The sequence below is a fragment of the Chlorocebus sabaeus genome, chromosome 2 (assembly GCF_047675955.1).
Source record: "Chlorocebus sabaeus isolate Y175 chromosome 2, mChlSab1.0.hap1, whole genome shotgun sequence".
NCBI classification, from domain to species: Eukaryota; Metazoa; Chordata; class Mammalia; order Primates; family Cercopithecidae; genus Chlorocebus; species Chlorocebus sabaeus.
The window spans coordinates 74623720-74646964 of NC_132905.1; the positions used below are offsets into that span (position 1 = coordinate 74623720).

Genomic DNA, 23245 nt, shown 5'->3' on the forward strand with positions numbered 1-23245 from the left:
ACTTTGAAATTATAGAGTATTTTACTGATACTAATCATATTCAAAGATGATGGGATTGAATAAAAAATAAATAAAATATAACCAGAAAATTCTCACATATTTGAAAATTAAGCAACACCCTTCTAATTAACACATTTATCAAAAAAGAAATCATGAGGGAAATTAAATCTACTTCAAAATGAATATTATAGAAACATGACATAAAATTTGTGAGATACAGCTAATAAAGCATTTAGAAGGAATAGCTCTATAATTCTTTATATATAAATACATAATTTAAATATTAAATATTATTTTATACATTAACTGATTTTACATATAATCACTCTTATAATACTATAGAAGTACAATTGCTAAAAGCAAATATTTGAATCTTCTCCATTAACAGATTAGGAAAACAGAAGTAATCAAACCAAAAGGCATAGGAAATAATAACATAAGAATCCATAAATAAAAAAGAAAGTGGAAATATAATTTAAGAAACTAACAAAATAAAAAAAGTGAACTACATGAAAAGACTGACAAAACTATTTCTTGCAAACTTGATCAAGAAAAATATGATGAGAAGACACATTACCAATATCAGGCATGCAAGAGAAGAAATAGAGATTCTTTGTTTTGTTGTTTCAACTTGTGTTTTAGATTTGGGGGTATATGTGAAGGTTTGTTATATAGGTAAACTTGTTTCATGGAGGTTTGTTGTACAGATTATGTCAAAACCCAGGTATTAAGACTCGTACCCAATAGTTATTTTTTTCTGCTCCTCTCTCTCCTACCACCCTCCAAGTTCTAAAAGAATATTATTAACAATTTTATGCTGATAAATGTGGCAACTTAGATTAAACGAAAAATTCAGTCAGCAACTATTGCTGCTAAAGTCAGCTTCATCCAGGTGTACCATCATCATCAACACCTTGCCTCAGCTTGCTTCCTGCCTCAGGGCTTTTTGGATGCTTTGGTTCCCATACTTCTGCAAACTTGAAAGTGCAAGTGTCTTAATATCCCATAGGACCACTCTTGACCAGTGCAAGATGAAGAGAAGATTCAATAGATAAATATTCTCTTTTCTACGATTTTCAGGTTCACAATCTACAGTCAAATTCTCAGAGACTTCAAAGGAGCTCAGTGGAATCAGGTCCCAATGATTCACAGCTCATAACATACTATCCTCCTGGCTTCGTTTCCTTCTCTTACTCTTCCCAGTCCTCTATTCCATTTCCTGGCATTACAAACAATCCATAAGCAAGTTCTCAGACTCAGGTTTCTGGGAAAAAAAAAATATAACATCAGTGGGACAAGAAAATTTGAGAAATATCTGGAAACAGCACCTGGGGTTGGAAGTGACAGAAAATGAACAGAGAAATCATTTGCCCATGATGTCCAAGTAACTGGCTCATATCAAGAAAAGTACAACTCGCCAACTCACTCTCCATGGTCATCACAGCTCAGGTACAGTTCTGATCTTCATCATCTCCACTCAAGAACACAGTTCTCTCTCTGGAACAATGGCAGGTGTCAATTCACAGGAATAAGGCGAGCATGTCATTTCCATTCACATTTTATTGTGTAAAGTTAGCTTGCCATATGGCTACATTTGAGTTCAACTACATAAACACTATAATGCTCTAGCCGGAAAGGATTACACATATTTATGAAAAACGATAAAGAGAGTCATTTTAATAAAACCCAAGGGAAAAAAATAGTGAAACAGAAACAATATTTAACCCAATGTTTGGGCACACGATTACTTGTAAACATAATAAATTTTGGAAGCATACGAGAAATTTTAATGAACTTTGAATAAAGACGCCTAAATTTCAAAAGTAAAGCATCTTTCCCTTATATTATTATTTTACTGTGTTGGAAGTAAATTACAATCAAGTTATTTGTACCAGAAAAATAGATTTGGTACTGTAATTTTTTCTTATTTTTTTAATTGTCCAGATTTTTATCACATGATTGTTCTTATCCATATTTTACTTTCCTAAGCTGATAATCTTCAGAGAGTAAATGTTATCATAGAAGATATATTTTTATATAAAATAATCTGAACTTTTAAACAAATATATTATAATACTTGTGAACTCCATAAACATTAATTGAAATGCTGAAAAAACTTGGGATTTGAAATTGTTATTTATTTCACTGAGTTGCTTGCTGCCTGTAACATTGTTTTTTGTATAAATTTATGAGGTATCAGTATAATTGTAATTTATGGATTATTGCATAGTGGTAAAATCAGGACTTTTAATGCATCCATTACCTGAATAACATAAGTTGTACTCTTTAGGTAATTTCTCATCATTCACCCTCCTCTCATTCCACCCTTCTTAGTCTCGATTTAACACCTATGTAGGATTTATACATTCTTATAAATTAACTGGGTTTCTGAGTAGGTCTGATATGAGTTCACTTTTATGAAGGAATATCTTTGATGTTTCAGTAACAATTTTCATCCCCAAATTTATCGTATTCAATTGGAAACTCCACATCGAATAATGCAAGAAGTTCATTAGCCCAGGTTGACCTGAAAATGTCAACATACCCTCATTGTATGAGACTAATTTTGTGCTATACAACCGGCAGTGATTTTAGCCAAACTATTACGGAATTATAGATGTTATTATACTGTTTGAAGACATGCAATTTCATGTTCTCAGCTTACTCCTTCAAGTAGTAACTGTGCAGAAGTCAAATTGAGGCAGCTTTGAACACTTACATAAAACGATCTGCAGTATTCAATTCGTTGTTTCTTCTCATTTTAATGGTCTTATATTTCAACTAGGAAAACTGAGAATCTGTGTAAAAACAGTCTAAGGTTTGTGGTTGCCATAAGAGAATGTGAACTGAGGCAAGCAACACATTTTCATTGAATCATTCCCAGAGGCTTAAGGGAACATAATATATGTTAAAGATAGGTAGAAGTGAATGCTATAGCAAAGACTCAGAGCTTCTTTTGAGCCAGCTTAGGAGAATAATACATGTCACTGCAAACCATGCATTTGAGCATTGCACTTAATTACACTCCTCAGGGTAAAAGTGGGCATACTCTCATAATGCTTACTATAGCATAGTATTCCAAGCACACATTTTTATGTAATGGATTCAAAATGCCTCGCAGATACTGCATAGCTATTACTCTTTCTTACAATGGTGGGCCGGTCTGAATTTAATGATAGCTACTGTTGGACTTGCCTGTGCTGAGCTAATAATTTAAGTTGAGCTTGTTGAATCTTATTTTTTTTGTTTTATAACCAAAGTCTATTTTTCATTTGCATATATGTGTGCCATCTGCTTTCATGACACAAAGGCGGTATCACAGGAAAGGTTCTAAGGCCAAGCTGCAGTGTTGAAAGCTTTATAAATCTATTTTGATTCACATAAACATTACCTCCTTACGCAAAATCTGGCATCAATAATAATGATTTATTATTTTTTATTTCCAACACGAAGGAATGGAAAAGTTAGAAATCATATTTTATTTTTCTTGCTTGCGGTGCCGTCCTACTTGTCATCATATTTTTCTAAGTCTAAGCCCTAGTTCAGAGGGAATGTGGCTGGTTAATGTAGGTACTTTAACTGAAGATGGTGCTTCTAACTCCATCAACATAGACAATCTCAGCAAAAATCAGTAGAGAAGACCACCAGCTATGTATCCATGGTGTGTTTCTCCCATCACTCACCTCCAGGACTGCCTCCATTTTTTTTTTTCACTTGTTTAGAAACAAGAGTTCCTGGGAAGTGTGCTGGTAGCCTGGATAGAATTGTGAACAATATTCCTTCAAATGTAGAGTATGGTTTTTTTTTGTGCCACTCTCCATTTCCACCTGTCTCCTAGAACTGGATGGATGTAAATAGAAAATAAATTTTGTTACAGGAGTCCTCAATTGTCTTAGGGGGATGTATTCCAAGACCCCTGGTGGATGCCTGAAACCACCAAAATTACCAAATCCTATATACAGTATTTTTTTTCTATACATACATACCTAAGATAAAGCTTATTTGTAAATTAAGCACAGTAAGAGAGTAATAACAACAATAATAAAATATAACAATATGCTAGTGTCACTACTCTTGACCTTTGGAGTCAGTGTTACACAAAATAAGGGTGACTTGAACACAAGGTTGTGATACCGCAACAGTCAACCTGATAACTGAAAAAGGCTACTCAGTGACAGGCTGAGAGTGTCTGCAGCACAGATCTGGTAAACACAGGGATGATTCACATCCAGGGCAAGATAGAGAGGGACAGCACGCAATTTCATCATGGTACTCAGAACGACAAATAATTTAAAGCTTATTAATTGTTTATTTCTGGAATTTTCTATTTAATGCTTTTTGAAGTATAGGTAATCATGGATAACTGAAAAGACAGAAAGCTAAATTGCAGATAAGTGGGTTACTGTAGCTGGGCGTGGTGGCTTACACCTGTAATCCCAGCACTTTGGGAGGTCGAGACAGGCGTATCACCTGAGGTCAGGAGTTTGAGACCAGCATGGCCAACATGGCAAAATTCCATCTCTATTGAAAATATAAGAATTAGCCAACCATGGTGGCAGGTGCCTGTAATCCCAGCTACTTGAAAGGATGAGGCACAGAGGTTACAGTGAGTCTACATCACACCACTGCACTTCAGCCTATGTGACAGAGAAGACCCTGTCTCAGAAAAAAAAAAAAAAAAAAAAAAAAAAAAAGGTTACTGTATTTTTTGCAAGGCTAAGAGATAATGTTATTTGAAATAATTACAGATGTTTTCAAAGATCCTCTAGAAGGATCTGAAGTTAATAAAATAAGACTCTAAATCTGGGCTTTGTAAACATATTTGTCTGTTAATTTGTTTGTTCCAGTACTTCTGTTTAATGCAACATACATTGCTCAACTTAGTACATCATTTTAAGATACACTAGAAGTTTGATTTCGTTTTCTACCAAACTTCAATGAAATGAAATCATCCATATATTTGTCATCGCTTACCTTTGCAAATATATTTTAGTAATGTAGAGTTCAATAAAATTCCAGAGCTAAATGTCTTGTGAAGAAACCACAGAAATTAATTGAGTGAAGTGTACAGATCTATCAGTTGCACTGAAAATTATCCAATAAAAAAGAAATCAGCATTAAGTCAGTCATAGTAGTGGGGAACATGCAACATCACCCTATGGTTCACTATAATATCAATTTTCTTCTATTCATTTATATATGTTGATTATCTTCTGATATTAGTTCATCAACCACTTTTTAAAAATAAAATGCCATAGAAAGGTTAGAAATGGATTGTCATATTTTTTGCAAGAAATTTACCTGGTAATGTGGAGGCACCTCTATTTTTGTCTCATTTTTTTTGAAGGAAGGAGGAAAAAATAAAATTTAAATAGAGCATTTGTGTGGCCTACAAGATACTGAATGTATGATAAGAAAACAACAGTATTCTCAAACTACTACTGGTCAATTACTGTTATTTCATAATGTTGTTCATCAGTGTAATAGAACAATGAGAAAAAGAAATACACATCCAGCTTAGATAAAAAAAAGAAAAAAAAGAAAAACTTTAGTCAGATGAGTCAAAATTAAATATACTTCCAGATATGGTTTGGTTTGGCTGTGTCCCCACCCAAATCTCATCTTGAATTGTAGCTCCCATAATCTCCACATGTTGTAGTAGGGAGCCAGTAGGAGGTAGTTGAATCATGGGGAGGATTTTTCCCATGTTATTCTCGTGATAGTAAGTCTCATGATATCTGATGATCTTATAAAGGGAAGTTCCCTTGCACATGCTCTCTTGCCTGCCACCATGTAAGATGGGCCCTTACTCCTCCTTCCTTTTCTGCCATGATTGAGGCCACCTCAGCCATGTGGAATTGTGAGTCCATTAAACCTCTTTTTCTTTATAAATTTCCCATTCTCAATTATGTCTTTATTAGCAGCGTGAGAACAGTCCCTAACTAGGTACACTCCCTAACTGGGTACTTCATGGAACACCAGTGTCTGAGTGATTTCCAGGGACAAAGATTAAAAGAAAAGCTACCCCAGGTTAGTCAGGAAAGTATGCTATTGGCATTTTGCACTTCATAGTAGAGAGAAATAAAATCTGTGTAAATACTCTACTTAAAATGATTTATGTGCCTTTCAACTCTAAAATCAAACTGTAAGTTATAGTTGCAGTAAAAAACTATAAATTTTGCAGATTACATGTAATGATGATGCTGTAAAGTATAAGAATTAGCAGAGGACATAATACCAAAAAGAGGAGATGAGCATAATGCACTACTAATGTATTTTTCTATTGGTTCTTCTAGATTAGGATTCTCACTATCTCTTTGGTGAGTAGTGAGTGGACTATATTACATTATCATTGTTGTATTGTTTTCATATTAGATGTACATAAGAATTGTATATTGGAATATGTTTAGTTTTATTATATATAGAAGAGTATTTACATACATTTTTTATCTTTATTATATCCTCATTTCAAACCCCTTATATACACATAGACATAAACTATGTAACTCAATCAATACTTGCAACCAAGAACATATATGTTCAAATCAGAAAAACTTCAGGTAAGTAATGTGCCTTTTAGAGAATATTTACATTTAAAGAATCTTATTTCCCACTGGATAGACTGTATTCCAACGATGCTGTATGTGCATAATTACCAGGCATTGTGTTCCTGTTTCCTTAGATCTCCTATGTTTATTCTCTACTCATTCAACTCATGAAACACCATCCAACTCATCAACTCATCCAACTCATGAAACATTGTCCCCACTCATGTGTAAAAAGCCTCCCCTGTCTTTCTAAGTTTGTCCAGTGTGTTTGTTTTCTCCTGACCAGTATTCATATCAGGTTCATGTGTTTTGAACTTATTCTCCCTTTCTAAATACTATCTTGAAATATTTTTCTCCCCAAAGTGCCTTGAACACATTGGTGATGAATGAGGCCAAGTTTTACTGAAAATCTGGGTGACAAAGGTAGGTTATGTAAAAGAAAGGTTGATATGGTTTGCATTTATGTCTCTGCCCAAATTCTTCCCCCATGTGGAATTGGAGGAGGGGTCTGGTGGGAGGTGGTGATTATGGGGGCAGATTTCCCCCTTGCTGTTCTCATGATAGTGAGTTCTTACAAGATCTGGTGGTTTAAAAGTGTGTGGCACATCCTCCCTCAGTTTCTCTCTCCTGCCACCATGTGAAGAAGGTCCTTGCTTCCCTTCGCCTTCCTTCATGATTGTAAGTTTCCTAAGGCCTCCCAGTCATGCTTCCTGTTAAGATTGCAGAACTTTGAGTCAATTAAACCTATTTTCTTCATAAATTACCCAGCTTCAGGTAGTTCTTCAGAGCAGTGTGAAAACGAGCTAATACAAAGACCAAGAAAATAAAATAAAACAGATTGCTACTTAAAATCGAATAATCGGTGTATCAGTCCTAAGTATCTTCCATTCCTTACCACTGAATATTTTCTACAGTCTCTATTCAGCCCCTGTTCCCCCAACCCTCCTTCCATGAGCTGCAGTATATCCACATTCAGGTAGGCCTCCATTCCCTCTCTTATCTATCAGCTTCTAACCCTTAAATTCTATTGTTTGATTCTTCTTTAAAATAAAGTTCCTACTTTGCTTTTGTGTATCATAATAAAAAAACCAACAAAGTCATAAAGGCATTTTGTTAACCATTAGTCTAACCACTCATGATTTCTATCCTTTAGCAATAGAAAGAACAAGATGAGTTTTTGAAATAACAGAATTCAACTATGTTGTTCACAATATAATGCAGGACTTTTTCTCCCCAGTAAGTATGATTAGAAGCAGAAAACAATACAGATTCCTTCTCTTTACCTCTATCCCCTAAAGTTTTCCACCCTGACCACAGAAACTCTTCTAAGTTGGTTTGTTTTTCTTTCATGTTCACAAACCTGTGTGTGGGAAACTATTATAGAAATCTAACAATTAATAGATTTCCTCAATAGATGATTAATGTATTATATTTTGATATTTTCCTCTTGATCAGCTATCGATAAGAACCCTACTGCTAAGCCATAATTGATTTAAAAATAGTCCGTAATTCCAACCTTATGAATTAGGTTTAGTAACAAACCATATTCAGAACGACCCTATTTTACCTTTCTGTTAAAGTATATACAAATGTAAAATATTTATAAATATGTAAATAAACTTCTAAATCTGATAAAGTAGTACTTATGTACCTATTCCTTTATCATTTAAATATAACATATTCAGTATCAATATGCTTCAAAGTAAATTTGCATTTTATTTAAAGAATTGGATCAATTATAGCATGCAGGTGAGGTATTTGGGAAATTAAAAAAACGTGAATAAGAGTAAGATGGATTTGAGATACAAAAGTATATAATTGAAGAGAATAAAGTCAAATGGTGTCATGGGCTTGTCGTATTTAATCAGATACATTTAGGGTGAAAAAAGCTGGGATACTCCAACAGAATAATTTTTGGTTTAAATAAAAACTTACCAATAAAAAAACGGCTTAAACAATATAGATATGCCCAGTTCACACAGAGAAGAGTCTAGGCATGGCTAAGCCACTGGCCCCATCTCTAAAATTCTTTTCACTGCATTTTTCAATAAAGCAGCTTCATTCTCAGGCTGGTAACAGTTGCTGGCCTATATATAATAATACTGTGCAATTGCAGTGTGCAGAAGAGAAAACTTCCTTGCCACTCTCTTAACAAAGAAATAGCAGACTGGGTGTGGTGGCTCACACCTGTAATCCCAGCACCTTGTGAGGCCGAGGTGGGCAGATCATGAAGTCAAGAGATCAAGACCATCCTGGTCAACATGGTGAAACCCCATCTCTACTAAACATACACAAATTAGCCAGGCATGGTGGTGAGCACCTGTAGTCACACCTACTTGGGAGGCTGAGGCAAGAGAATTTCTTGAACTTGGGAGGCAGAGGTTGCAGTGAACTGAGATCACACCACTGCACTCCAGCCTGGTGACACAGCGAGACTCTGTCTTCTCCAAAAAAAAAAAAAAAAAGAGAGAGAGAAAAGAAAAAGAGAGATAAGTCCCTGAAACTACAATATCCCTAAACACTCACTCCTCACACATCTCTGGCTGGGCAGAGCCACATATCTATCCTTCCTAAATCAACTCCTGTGACTTGCAGAATGTTATGTGTTGAATCAGTCACTGGCATGAGCCATGATGTTACTTTAAGATAAATCAAAGCATACAAATAAAGCTGGCAGGAGCTAGATTTCCCTACAGTGCACAAATTTTCCAGAGATACAATTATAGCTGATTTCTAAACTCCATCTTACACACCAATTTTTGATCTAGCATGCCTTCCAAGACATGCTTATTTTTGTATGTGGAATAAGCACATTGCTATGTTTCATAACTCTGCTCGCTGGCAAATATAAATGTATTTTTTCCAAGAAATATAAAGACCCAATAAAAGTAGTGTGTGCACACCTGTGCTTACATGTGCCTATTCACACAACTAACATGCTAATCAATTTCAATTGTGGTATCTCATTTATTTTTTATTTAATTTCATCTGAGGTAGGTGCTATTATTCACTGAGGTACACAGATATCAAACTTACTGTATAGACAGAGATATACATATTGACATGGATGTGACTATCTGTAACTGTCTAGATTAAAGCCTTTTTATCTAATAATTTCTTTTTTCAAAGCAACCTGAGTCGTGGAAAGTAACTTGTTTCTAATTTATTATACTTCTCTTGCTCTGGCAAAACTTTCTGGATGCTGCTGAATTTAGAAGCTCTGCTGAATCTAAAATCTTTCTTTAGAACCTTAAGATGCTATTTGGCCTGATTTTGTTTCATGTTAGTTCCATCACTATCTAAACAGCCTGTGTGTGATGAGAGTTTGGTTAGTGGGACAGCCATGACTCACTGTGTCTAGCTGTTGGCCACAGCATTATGGAAACTTCTGAGTCTGAATCTGGTGACATCCCATATGTTGTTGACCAGGTTTCCTGTGGTCTAGACAGTGGCCTGAGAGAGGATAATTTTTGTTAGTATCTATTCCCTGAGCCATAATATGTAAATATTGCTTATTTAGGTACTTTCAAAATTGTCTCAAAACTCTTCAATGTTTTTGTGTACAAGCTATCATCTTAAGTTACAACAGTGAATATTTAGTGTGTGTGCTTATTGTCTGGTGAGGCATATCTTGGAAATAATTTCATGAACTACGATACTTGTCACTTTATAATCTTTAGGTTTAATGTTCATATAATTATGTATGAAAAATTTATAATATGGTAAAATCTGCTAATATTCACTCTGGGGAATTTTATTTGAAATACTGTGTTGTTTAATGACAACTACCTGTCTATCATCTATCTAATCAAGTTGTTTTACTACCAGAAAACCTAAGACACAAAACCAAATATCGATTTAAAATCATCATATGAGACCTGAATTATTTACTTCATAGAATATAACTTATTTTAAATTTCTCTTTAACAAATAATTTACTGTCATTTCATTTAAGCAATTCCTTTTCAGAAACATCTTAATTGCCTAAACCATAGTACATTCCAATGCCATTAATGTTTCCAGGGGGAAAATAAACTAACAAAAAACAAATCAGTTTCTGTTCTGTGGCATTATAAAGTTTATATAGGTAGGTAGGTAGATAGATAGATAATATATAAGTAGATATATTCAAGTTATTTATGTACTTATTTTTTTGACTTGATTACTGCTAGGTCCTATGAACTATATAATATGTCTGTTTCTAAAATTGGTAAACTATTATATTCCCCTTAATCATCTCTACTCTTGAATGACTGTTAGAAGTTTCTGATTTCCCTGCACTTCTGAGCAAAGGCAGTGGAAATTCCTGTATGCTGTCAGGGAATCCCCTCTCTTATATTTTTTACCTCCTTTTGCCAGGGCAATCCCCGGAAGAAAATTCTACTTAATTTTTAGGCGCACACTCTTTTCTCCAGGAAGTCCTGTCCTTTGGAGACTGTGTTATCAGAATCATCATGGGAGCAGGTGAGTATGCCAGTGAATTATACACCAAGCCAAATCAGATAGTTGTACTCAAGTCAGATGTAAGTACAGCAATGGAGTAATGTAAAATGTTGGAAATGGGCCAGAGTTTAAACATACTGGTATTATCAAATGGAGTCTGATATTGTAAGTTTAAAATTTAGAATACAAATTTATTGACTTCAAGATAGTAGACCTGGAACAGATGGGATTGGTTTAATTCAAACACTGGACTTGAGACAATAGAGAATTCTCATAGGCTCCAGGCCATGAAGTTTTATCTTCCTTATATTTTAATTTTGGTATATTCCAAGTACTCACACAATCTGACTAGAAAAAAATCTTGATTGATTTAATCCACATAATCATTGTATTTCTATTGTTATTATTTCTGGAACTAAAGAACAATAAAAAGCATTTCTTTATTTCCTGCTCAGAATTGCATTATTTTGCCATTGTGTCATTGATTTCCAGATCAGAATGTTTTCTACCAAAGACTTTGTGTTGTAGCATGTACCTACTAATATTTTTATCCTTCCATGATCACTGCATAGTATTATTTTCTTTACTTGGGGATACATTGTGATTATTATAATATTTAAGATCAAAGGAATTGGCTCGTATTTCATGAGGTGAAGTGTCTGAGATTAGTAGTTTTATTTTTTTCCTATTTTTGTGAAACAACCTGGCATCTGCAATTCCCAATATCCTGTGGCAATTAGTCATTGCTGCTTTTATTTCCCAGAAGACACATTTCAAGCTTCAGCAAGTTTTCTCTTCCACCCATGTCTTATATTGTTAAGTTATTGGCAATATTTTTAAAACCATTTGATCATCAAGCTTTTGTCTTCATCTTCTTGTTTCTGGGAAATTGAATACAGTTTTAAAATATCTTTCTTTGCCACTTTGAAATAATGACATCTTATTGATAATGTGCCAATGCTGATGATGAGTAGATATTTGTAAGTATGAAATACTTAAAATTGTATTTCCAAATTGGTCACATTAAAATATAATCATTGGAAATTGCATATAGAAGAAATAACTGAATAACTTTACATTAAATGCAATTATTCTGATAGGTCTTTTCTTTTACATTGTCGTTGATTCTCTCACCATTGTATGCTGGGTGTGAGGAGAGGAAGATACCTTGTTTCTTTTGTGCATCAAGAGCAATTATACCTGGGAAGTGTTATCAACACCTGGACTTGATTGAGATTGAGATTTTGAACCTTGAGTCTGAACCTGATGATACTGGAATGAAACAAAACTTTAGGTGGGAGTAGTCTTGGAAATAAGTGAATTTGCACGTAGAGGAAATGCAAATCATTTGTGAACAGAAGGCCAACTCTGGTGATTTTAAAACATGGCCACAAAGTCTTTGATAATCTTCCAGCAAGAGGTAGGCAAGTATCCTTCGCCCTTGAATTGACAGTCATAACCAATAAAATATAGCAGAAGGTACTATTTGACTTCCTAAGCTATGTCATAAAATGCTGTGAAACGTCTGCTGTATTCATTCAAACATTTCATTCAGAAGCCTGTCTTAGTCCATTCAAGCTTCTATAACAAAATAACATAAACTAGCAGCTTATAAACAACAGAAATATATTCCTCATGATTATAAAGGCTGGAAAGTCCAAAATCAAGATGGCAACAGATTTTGTCTGTTGAGGGCTTTTTTCTTTATTCATAGGTGGTGTCCTGTTGCTATATCCTTACATGGGGGAAGGGGAAAAGAGCTCCCTTGAGCCTCTTTCATACAGGCACAAATCCCATTTACGAGGGCTCCTCTTTCATGAGCTAATCAACCTCCCAAAGACCCACATTCTAAACCATCCCCTTGAAGGTGAGAATTTCAACATACGAATTATGAGGGACACAAACATTCTGATCACAGTAGAGCCTTAAGCTTCCATATAGAAAGACCAACTATTGTAATGTGACATGCTTCAAGGAGGTTCACATCACATGGAATTTGTGACAGGAGCCAGGGTAGATCCTCAGTTGACAGCCCCAGTTGAGCCTGATCTTCGAATCCTCTCAATCTGGTTTTGTCAGACATATATATAAAAAAGTCTCCAGATGATTCTAGGTTGCAGTTACTCCTAGCCATTGAAATCTTCCCTGTTAAGTCTCCAGATACCATAAATCACAAACAACAAGCCATTCCTGCTGGCACACTGAATTCTTGACCTACATAATCTGGGTACACAGTAAACTAGTCATTCTTTACACCACTAAGTTTACTTTTATTTGTCATTCAATAGTTGGTAACTGGGACATGTACTCAGCATAAAACAACATAATGAATTTCAGCATCTATTTACCTATTTCAGCTTTAAAATTATGATTTAAAATTTCAGGTATAAAAATAATTGAAAAGTTAAAAAAATTCCTGCACATAAATTTACAGCATAGTGTGTATTTCTACATAAACAGGGACATTAAATATTTACTTAATTATGAAATGATAGTTGTGTGTTTTGTTTCAGTAACAAGTTCTTAATGTTAATCAATGGCTTTATTTGAGTTTCTCAGGGCTCATTTACTTTGAACACCTAACATGGTTTGGCTCTGTGTCCCCATCCAAATCTCACCTTGAATGGTAATAATCTCCACATGTCAAGGGTGGGTCCAGGTGGAGATAACTGAATCATGGGGGGTCTCCCCCATACTGTTCTCCTGATAGTGAATAAGTCTCACAAGATCTGATGATTTTATAAATGGGAGTTCACCTGCACGAGCTCTCTTGCCTGCGGCCGTGTAAGACATGACTTTGCTCCTCATTCGCCTTCCACCATGATTGTGAGGTTTCCCCAGCCATGAAGAACTATAAGTCAATTACACCTCTTTCCTTTATAAATTACCCAGTCGTGGGTACGTTCTTAATAGCAGGGTGAGAACAGACTAATACAGGATGGAAACAAGAGAAGTGTTTTGTAAGGTACTTAGTATTCAATTACTTATTTACAAAAAGAGAACACAAGCTGAATAAACATGTTGTCCTCTACTCTCCTGATTTTTTTTCTGACTTCCAACCCATATCTCTAACATAAAGGGTTACCTAGCATGCTCAATGTAAGTATTTTGAAGCCTTAAATTCCGAATCTAAAACAAAAACTAAATAGTACAAATTATTTTGTAAAAGATAAATGTCAAAGAACCTCATGATTCAAGTATACACACATACACACACACTAGCTTTTAAATGATTTTTACACAGTTACACACATATTTGCTTTACCTCTAACTTTAGACTTGAAGTTTGTCAAATTTGGAAGAAGTTTTTCCAAATTATTGAAGACATTCCCATCTGAAATTAAATATCAATAAACTTTGAATGATATTAACTAGTGATATAAAGTAATGTTATTTGAATATTTAAATAAACATAATAATTTAAATTTACTCAGACATAACTTTTCCTTATTAGTATGACATGGATGTTTTCATTGAGAAAATCTCAAAGCCATATCACTCTTAGGGGACAAATACGTGAAGGAAGACAGATTAATTTTTACCTTTCTTTTGCTTTTGGTAAACAATCCGTGGCATCTCTTTCAACATGACCTTCAGATTTGACTTTTTGATTATGTGGTTGTATTAGTTCATTCTCACACCAGAGACTAGGTAATTTATAAAGGAGAGAAGTTTAATTGACTCACAGCTCCACATAGTTAGGGAGGCTGCAGGACACTCATAATTATGGCAGAAGGTGAAGGGGAAGCAAGGACCACCTTCACATGGAAGCAGGAGATAGAATTGTAAGCAGGGGAAATGCGAGACACTGATAAAACCATCAGATCTCCTGAGAACTCACTCACTATCATAACAGCATCATGGGGGAAACTGCCTCAGTGATTTAATCAACGCTCTCCCTCCATATGTGGGGATTACAGGTCCCTCCCTCAACACATGGTGATTACAATTCAAGATGAGATTTGGGTGGGGACACACAGCCAAACCATCAGTGGTCAATTTGCATCTTCCAGTATAAGAATTGTTATAGGGCTCATGAAAAACATATAATTGTTTTTAGTTAGTGGAGTATGAGTGTATTCAAATCCTCCAGTTGGAAATTTGCAAATTTCCTGCAAATGGAAAAAATGTTATTTATGGACAGAGTAGGAAAGAACTGATACTGCACAATGTTGCTAAGCTTTCTTCAGAATCTGAGTGTTGGCATAACTAAAAAGTCAAATTATTTTGGAATAATCAGTTGTAATAACTATTTTAAATATTATAAATTAATTTCCCTTTACCAAAGCCAAATCCATCTTCACAAATATTTGTCTATATCACACCATCAGGAAATCTCATTGCCCAAAGTAAATTTCATTTAAATGTTTGTTGAAACATTGTGTTTCAAAAACTACGATTGTTTTTCTTCACCTTTTTACCATTGAAGACAGTGCTACATTTTTCACTGAAAAAAATACTAAAGAATGTGCTCAACTTCACTCCAAATAAATTGGATAAACACATACACACCTGCCTACTTCCATAAATATATAAGGTGTTTTCTCCAAAATATACATTATATTAGGGCAACATAAATATGAAGAAACATACATATTTAAATGACAAATAGAAATAGCATACAATGAAAATAAACCTTAAAGTAAGCATCTTATGCTTTTAAATACAAATCTTCGAAATGTTTATGTTTTTGTAATCAAAACGATATGTTATAGGGAAATAGAATAGGCCAGAAAGAAAGAAAAAAAAAAAAAAAAGTGTAACCTAGTTTTGTTACATGTTTAACTGCAGAACCCTAGAATAGTTTCCCAATATCTGAATGTCCCTTTCACTACAAAATCTCCTCTCAGGGTTGTTGTGTGAATTTATGAAGGACAAGGACATAGCAGAGGGCCACATACAGGTACCTTCTGAATGAATGTCAGCTTTTTTCTGTTTTTCTTCTCCCTTAGAGCAGGATCAAAGTATTGATCATCCTTAGATATGCTAATGTCTTGAAAACAGTGACATAAAATACATGGCTGTACTTTATACTGATTTATTATCCAACTTCTAGAAATTTTTTTTTTTAGAATTTTGGTAAGATATTTCAAGTAATCTCATTTATGTTGTAAAACAAACAAGCTTATCAATTTATAATATAGGGAATACTTCAGATTTTAGTGCTGAGTTGAATTTATTCTATGAATTAAACTAAATTGATATGAAGATTGTTGTAATGTATAGTAAAACTTGTGAAAAAAGTAAATACATGTGAAAAAGTCAATAAACAAAGCAGAGGCTTATCTAATTAATTTTAAAAGCCTCCTTCCTTTACCTTCACCCTTAGTCATGCATATTAAAAAAATACCAGACTATGCAGACTAACACTATGATTAATCAAGTTCTACATTTGAAAGGAAGCCTTTTAAGTTTCTGTATAAATTATTCTGCTCTTTGTTATCCTAACATTGATAATAATTATACCTTCCTTTTTAAATTTACCAATTTTATGCAATATTTATTAAGTCCTTTTTATATAAGATGAGGAATTTAGTATACTTATAATTTCATTACTCTTTCTTCAACTTCCCAAGTTTTAGTAGTTACACAATTACTGTTTTTATTCATTTCTTCATTCATTCATTAAAAAGTATTTAGTGATGCCGGACACGGTGTCCCACGCCTGTAATCGTACCCCAGTACTTTGGGAGGCCGAGGTGGATGGATCACCTGAGGTCAGGAGTTTGAGACCAGCCTGATCAACATGGAGAAACCCCGTCTCTACTAAAAATACAAAATTAGCCGGGGCGTGGTGGCACATGCTTGTAATCCCAGCTACTTGGGAGGCTGACGCAGGAGAATCGCTTGAACCCAGGAGGTGGAGGTTGCAATGAGCCGAAGTGGTGCCACTGCACTCCAGCATGGGCAAAGAGCAAAACTTCATCTCAAAAAATAACAATAATAATAAATAAATAAATAAAATAAAAATTTAGTGAGCACACTACATGCCAGTCACTAATCTAGCTTCTAGGACTATAATAGGGAACAGCACAGACTTGGTGCCTACTGACTCGGAGCTTGAATTTCAAGGGAAAAGACAGATAATAAAAATAAACAAATGAAACCACTACACAGCAGCAGCCACATCTTCTAGCCTTTATAGAGAATATTGATGGTACCATTTTGAGTGACAGTTGAGCAAAATCTCTCTTGAGTTAGTATTTAAACTGAGACCTGAAGTTTGAGAAGGAAACAGCTAGGCAAAGACCAAGGTCACAGAACATTCCTGATAAAGAGAAATCCAACTACATGGCAACATCTCAAAGGTGACAAAAAATGTGAGGCAGATATTAGAAGATGAGGTTCAAATTGTATTGTAACAAATTTGTCTCTGTTCCTATACACTGGGCCCTATGTATATATGTGTCCACATATGTGTGTGTGCATTCATGTGCCCTTTAAAATCCGGGTTTATATTATTTTCACCTTATCCACCCCAAGAATGTTTTCTTTTATTCTAATACCTTTTGCAAAAACCACTTATTTGCCTCTCATTGATCAGAACTGATTCATGTGATTGACTAAATCTGGAAAATAGGTTGATGCTTGGAGCAGAAAAGAAATCAACCTAATTTGAACAACATGGGAAGATTGGAAAACTACTGATTCTCTAAATCAGTAGTTTGATAAATTGTTACTACAAAATGGGTGAATGAACCCTGACAAATGAGTGGTCACTACAGAAGTCCTGAAACTTCAAAGTAGGCACGTCAGTAGGCAATGAGACTTCAAATCTAGCTATGAGCTGGAAACTTGAAAAATGGAAGTCATCAAGAGATAGATGATATTTAAGCAATACAGAAAGTTTAAATCAAGTTGGAGAGATGACAGAGAATAATAAATAGCACATTACCCAGCCCTATTGAAATCTAATATAAAGCTTGGGCATATGGTAAGAGGTCAGTAAAGCAGTTGACAAAAGAATATCTCACTCATCTGTATAGCTGGTGATCAGGAAGGAGAGTTACATTAGGCTAAAGTCTTCTATAGACTTTATAGAAGCCTTTATAGAACCTTCTATAGGTTCTGCCTTTAAATGTCCCTAGGATCATTCCCTGTTCTTCATGAATGTTCACTTAGAATTTAGATTCTCTAAAGTAGAGTTAAGAAGGACGACTCTCTCCGATACAATGATCTTGTGTTTGTTTTGGGTTACACTGGTTCTACTCAGTTGCTCCTTTAATGCAATATCAGTGCTATGCTCTGGAAAGTCCTCGAAATTAGTGCAATGAATTAATAGCACACTTTCTGGCTTTCCAGAACTATGTTTTGGATTTACACATCTTAAAATGAGTTTTTCTTCATTTCCACAGGATATTGGGAGGGAAGGAGGTAAATTCCTATCCTCAACCTGCCACCTTCCACTAGTATTCCGAACGTTACTTCTATGAAATAATTTCCTGAAAGTTCTGCATGATTTTTGAAAATCCTGCTGTGTAAACCAAGTAATAATTTCCCCTGGAAATTGAAATTAAGGATAAACAATTGAGTGAAATTAACACTTAACTAATGTGTTTTCTTTCTAATTTATTAAATATTTTAGAGCTTTGGAAGCAAAAGCAGCAACTCTTTTATAACTTTCCAGAACACCTTTATTATAATCAACCTATTTCATGTAACACTCTAATGTTCTTAGTTTTACTTGTAACTGGACTTTTGCCTCTCTAATTGCACCAAAATAGTAATAAAAGTTTTTAAAAATATTTTATCGCTTTGAAAAGATAATGAATTTATCCATTAGCTTATTGGCATCCATCATCTTATAGAGGTCAGTTCGCTTAAGACTTTTGGATGGAATACATCTTCCTCAGTTTTCTCTTAAAATGTTAGGAAAAAAGCCTTCAAGGCAACTACCATGGAAGCCAGGATACTTGCTTCAAATGATGCTATAGCATTGTTAGTAGTCCTAGTATTATAAAATAAATGAAAGGTATCATAGAAACAAGTCCATACTTGCTTACTCAATCCATACTTGCTTACTCTTTTAAATAAAAGGCAATATGATAAATAAGTTAACTGATCTCTAGCTGGAATGTTGTCCTTATTAGATAGTTTGACATTCAACTGAAAAACCATTTCAGAATTTTATATGAAACCCATGCACATGGTTTACATTCATTTAAAACCATATATTTTGCTCAATTGTTTTTTCATTTCTTTTCTGGCACTGCCTAAAACCAGATAATATTACACTACAAAAAGTGAATTGGTTACTAAGCCTTTCCAGCTGTGAAAAAGGAAATAAAATCCCATACTTCTTAGGCACTATGTGTAAGAAAAACATTTTTCATGGCAAGTAAATACATGCTATGGTTCTTTACCTCCAGGTGAGCAGTCTTATTTTAAATTTTTAAAATGATTGTGACACTAATGAGATTTCAGCTAGGCAAACGGGGATATTGTTTGATTTTGTAGCTAATTCTATCTTTTCCTTATTTTTTAAGTAAAACAGGATTTTTTTTTTCCTGTATGATAAGAGTTGATGGTTTCTAGTATGAAACTGGCACAATAGCCCTAAATTAGAAATACATCAATTCTCACTGAATCTCTTTTTTCAACAATATAATGACATTGGTATGCTATGTCACTTTTCTAAATTTATTTCCTTATCTATACATGTGATTAATAACCAAATGATATCAAACCCATTTTATGTGTGTGTTAAAGAATTTAACTCACTGATAGGCAGACAGCAGACTCACTGCAAATGTTGTTGCTGTTCTTATTCTTGTTCTTATTATTTTTCTTGTTCTATAAGAAGGATGTACAAATCAATGTCACCCTTCATAGGATCTCTTCCTGGTTTTAACTTTGTCAGAATTCCATGTATTGGTGTTCAGATGTTCTAGCTGGAAACCTATAGCCATAAACTTTTAGTGGACAAATAAGTAGACTTTGATAAAGCTGCAGCATCCTGTTGTTTTGTAATAAGCCAAAAGAAATGGCAGCCTACAAGAATGAGAAATTCATCTGTCTCCTGTGTTGTATATTTGGTTGCTGAGATACCCTGTCTTCTTCTTTGGGACTATACTCCGTTTGGAAGACATATCCTTCAAGATCCTCCTGGAAAAAGAGTACATAAAATGAATTTTTGGATCTGGCTACATCTGAGGTTATTTTTATATTGCTTTCACCCTAGATTAATAGTGGATGGTATATTAGCACCCTACTGATATTGTAAAAAGTTACCACAAAGTTGATGGTTTAAAACAATACAAATTTCTTTGTATCAACCTGGAGACTTTTGCTTTGAGAAAGCCTCGTCTTCAAGTATTTTCCAAAAGGATACTTGCGCCTTTGTCTCCTACTATGACTTTTAGCCAGACTGGTAAACCCGAGAGCATAACTTAAGCTTCTACTGACATGGTGGTTCCTTACATTGCACAATGGGACATAGAGCCCCTGAATGACACTCACCAGTTTAATACTCTGCCTGTATGGTCCAATGTACACTCTGTTTACATCTATCCTATGAAGGAAAGGCACCAATGGGGTGTCAATCTAAGAACTCTGATAAACCCCTCTATCGAAATGCTGTAATTGTTTCAAGTTTCTGAAAACTCCATATAATACATTTTCCATACTGCATTAAAATCTCTGGTTTCTGTTTACTTTTCCCCTATTCTTTCTACCCCAAGGTAGGAGAATGGGAGAGGAAAAAGGTGGCTGTGGTAGTAAGGGTGGAATTAGGAAGGGGAAGCCACGACTTAGTGTTTTAAAACAATACAAATGCATTCTCATGCAGTTCTAGAGGTTAGAAGTCTAAAATTGATCAGTAGGACTGCTTTCCTCTTAAAGGTTTTACAGAAGAGTTTGTTTCCTTGCCTCTTCTAGCTTCTAGAGACTTCCTGCATGCTTGGCTTGTAGAAACGGTCTATCTTATATCTTCAAAGCCAACAGCAAATATCTGCCAATCACTCTCTCTCTCTCTCTCTCTCAGTTCCAGTCTTCAATCATATGGTCTTTTCTGATTCTCACACTCCTGCCTCCCTTTTATAGGACTTCATGATTACATTGGGTCTACCCAAATAATCCAGAATGATCTCTCCATCTCAAGATCCTTAACTTAATATCCCCAAAGTCTCCTAACTTACACATAACATGTTCACATGTTCCAGGAATGAGAATATAGGTCTCATTATCATGGAAGGCCCGAATCTTATCATCTAATTTATCTAAATTAGTCATGGGTGGGGCTTTTACTATTATCCACTCCGGGACAAAATTATTCTCTGTCAGGAGATCTGTGAAACTATAAAACATAATATTGGCTCCTGAAATACTGTGGTGAGATAGGGATCAGATAACACCAATAGATAACCAATTCACAAAAGGAATCACCAGAGCTGAACAATTTCAAAATCTATTTTTGCATTCAACATTAGGTTTCAAAGCTTGAGAATCATTCTCTGTGTTTCTTGGCTCCCCTGCTATTGTAGAGACTCCACATGTTTGCAGCTCAGTAGTTTTATCATTTTGTTTTCTACATGTAGAATTTGGAGAATTCAATAGCCTTCCCTCCTTTTGTTGTCTCCCTTTTAGTCCAAGCTGACACTGAGTATGTCTGTTGGCACAACATTCTTAAGAATCTTGCAAATGTTCCTTGTATGTTTCAGGGATTCTCTCCACTAGACAAGAGGCTCATCCACAAATCTTTCTTTTATAATACCATCTCTATTCCTGGCTTCTGCTTGGAGGGCTGAGGGGAACCATGATTCACTGCTCTAATCCCTTCAAAAGGCCATGTGTGTAACTGAATACCCTGATCCTTTGATCCTTCCAAAGTACTAGCAAAAGGTTGTCCAGCCACACCTTGGCTTTCTGTCCAGAACAGGCTTTCTTGATTATGAATCTCCTAATTTTAGTGCCTTTGCAATCTGGATTGGCTGAGAATTTCCCAAGTCATCCAGTCCTGTTTCCCTTTTTCCTAACACTGCTTCCCTCAATCTCTCTCTCTCTTCTCACATTTCACTGTAAGCAATGGGAAGAAACAAGGCTCTACCTTCAGCATATTGCTTGGAAATCCCCTCAGCTAGATATCAAAGTTAATTTCTTATAGCTTCTGCTTTCCACATAACTGTAGGACACAATTCCACCAAGCTTTCTGCTACGACATAATAAGTATTCCTTTTCCTCCACTTTCTAATAGCATTTTCCTCATTTTTTTATGAACCCTCATTAAGCATGCCTTTAATGCTCATATTTCTACCAACATTCCATTTATGATGCTGTATTTTCTAAGATGTATGAGTATAGGATGGCTGAAAAATATTTTTACTCAAACTCTGTAGTTAGTGCTTCCTGTGAGAATTACCATGTCATTCTACTTCTCAGATTTTTTTTTTTTCATGTGACCTGCTTTCCATCTGAAGGCTGTTATCATAGTTTATTAAAATCTGGTTGAGATTTTATGACCCCTTGAACTAGAAACCGATGCACCTAAATTATTTTTATATTAACATGTCTATAATTTTTTTTCATAATTTTTCTGAAATGTGTTATTCAGTTATTGAAACTCCAGGGTTAATCTCATTTAAAAATCTTTTATTTTGTACATTCTGTGTTCTATATTATTTATTTATGTAGTTTTTGTAGGATTTGAAACACTGTTACTAGTCTCTGATTTTTAACTTAAAACTTACAGCCTATTCTGGACACATTATGGTTTTTTTTTTTCCATGGGCCATTATTTATGTAATTTGAGGAATTTTAATATTTTATGATGCCTGCATTTTATATGATTCCTTTAACATACTTGTTTGTTTTGATATTTTTATTTAAAAGTTCTTAAAAATACTTGGTGATCTTCAAATGTTCATTTGTAATTTAAAATGTCACCTTAAAAGTACTCTTTGGACACAGTGTGCATTAATGGGACTTGTCAACTATTGATCTTTTGGCTATCACAACTACGTGAAAGTGCTCCTGGCATCCAGTGGATAAATGCCAGAGATGTCGCTTAAAACCTTACATGGACAGCCTCCTGCCACAAAGAATTATCCAGCTCAGAATGTCAATAGTGCCAAGTTTGAGAAACCTCAATCTAAAGGGAGTCCTTGTAAAAACAAGGTCCCCTTATTACGTTCCCTGGAGGCATTATGTCGTTTCTTTAATTTTGAACAATCTGCTATTTTTCTTTTCCAAACATTTTTAATTGATATGTAATAATTGTACACATTTGTGGGATACACAGTAAATTATTATTTACTGCT

General features: G+C 34.7%; 1 long non-coding RNA gene across 1 annotated transcript; it reads right to left on the minus strand.

The window, feature by feature from the left end:
- Positions 1-506: 506 nt before the first annotated feature.
- Positions 507-20044, minus strand: LOC140710480 (uncharacterized). Its single transcript, XR_012091517.1, has 3 exons — positions 19736-20044; positions 9901-10001; positions 507-1264 (listed from the first exon to the last, which is right to left on the minus strand). It is a non-coding gene; the product is annotated as an uncharacterized lncRNA (long non-coding RNA).
- Between the last annotated feature and the right edge of the window lie 3201 nt (positions 20045-23245).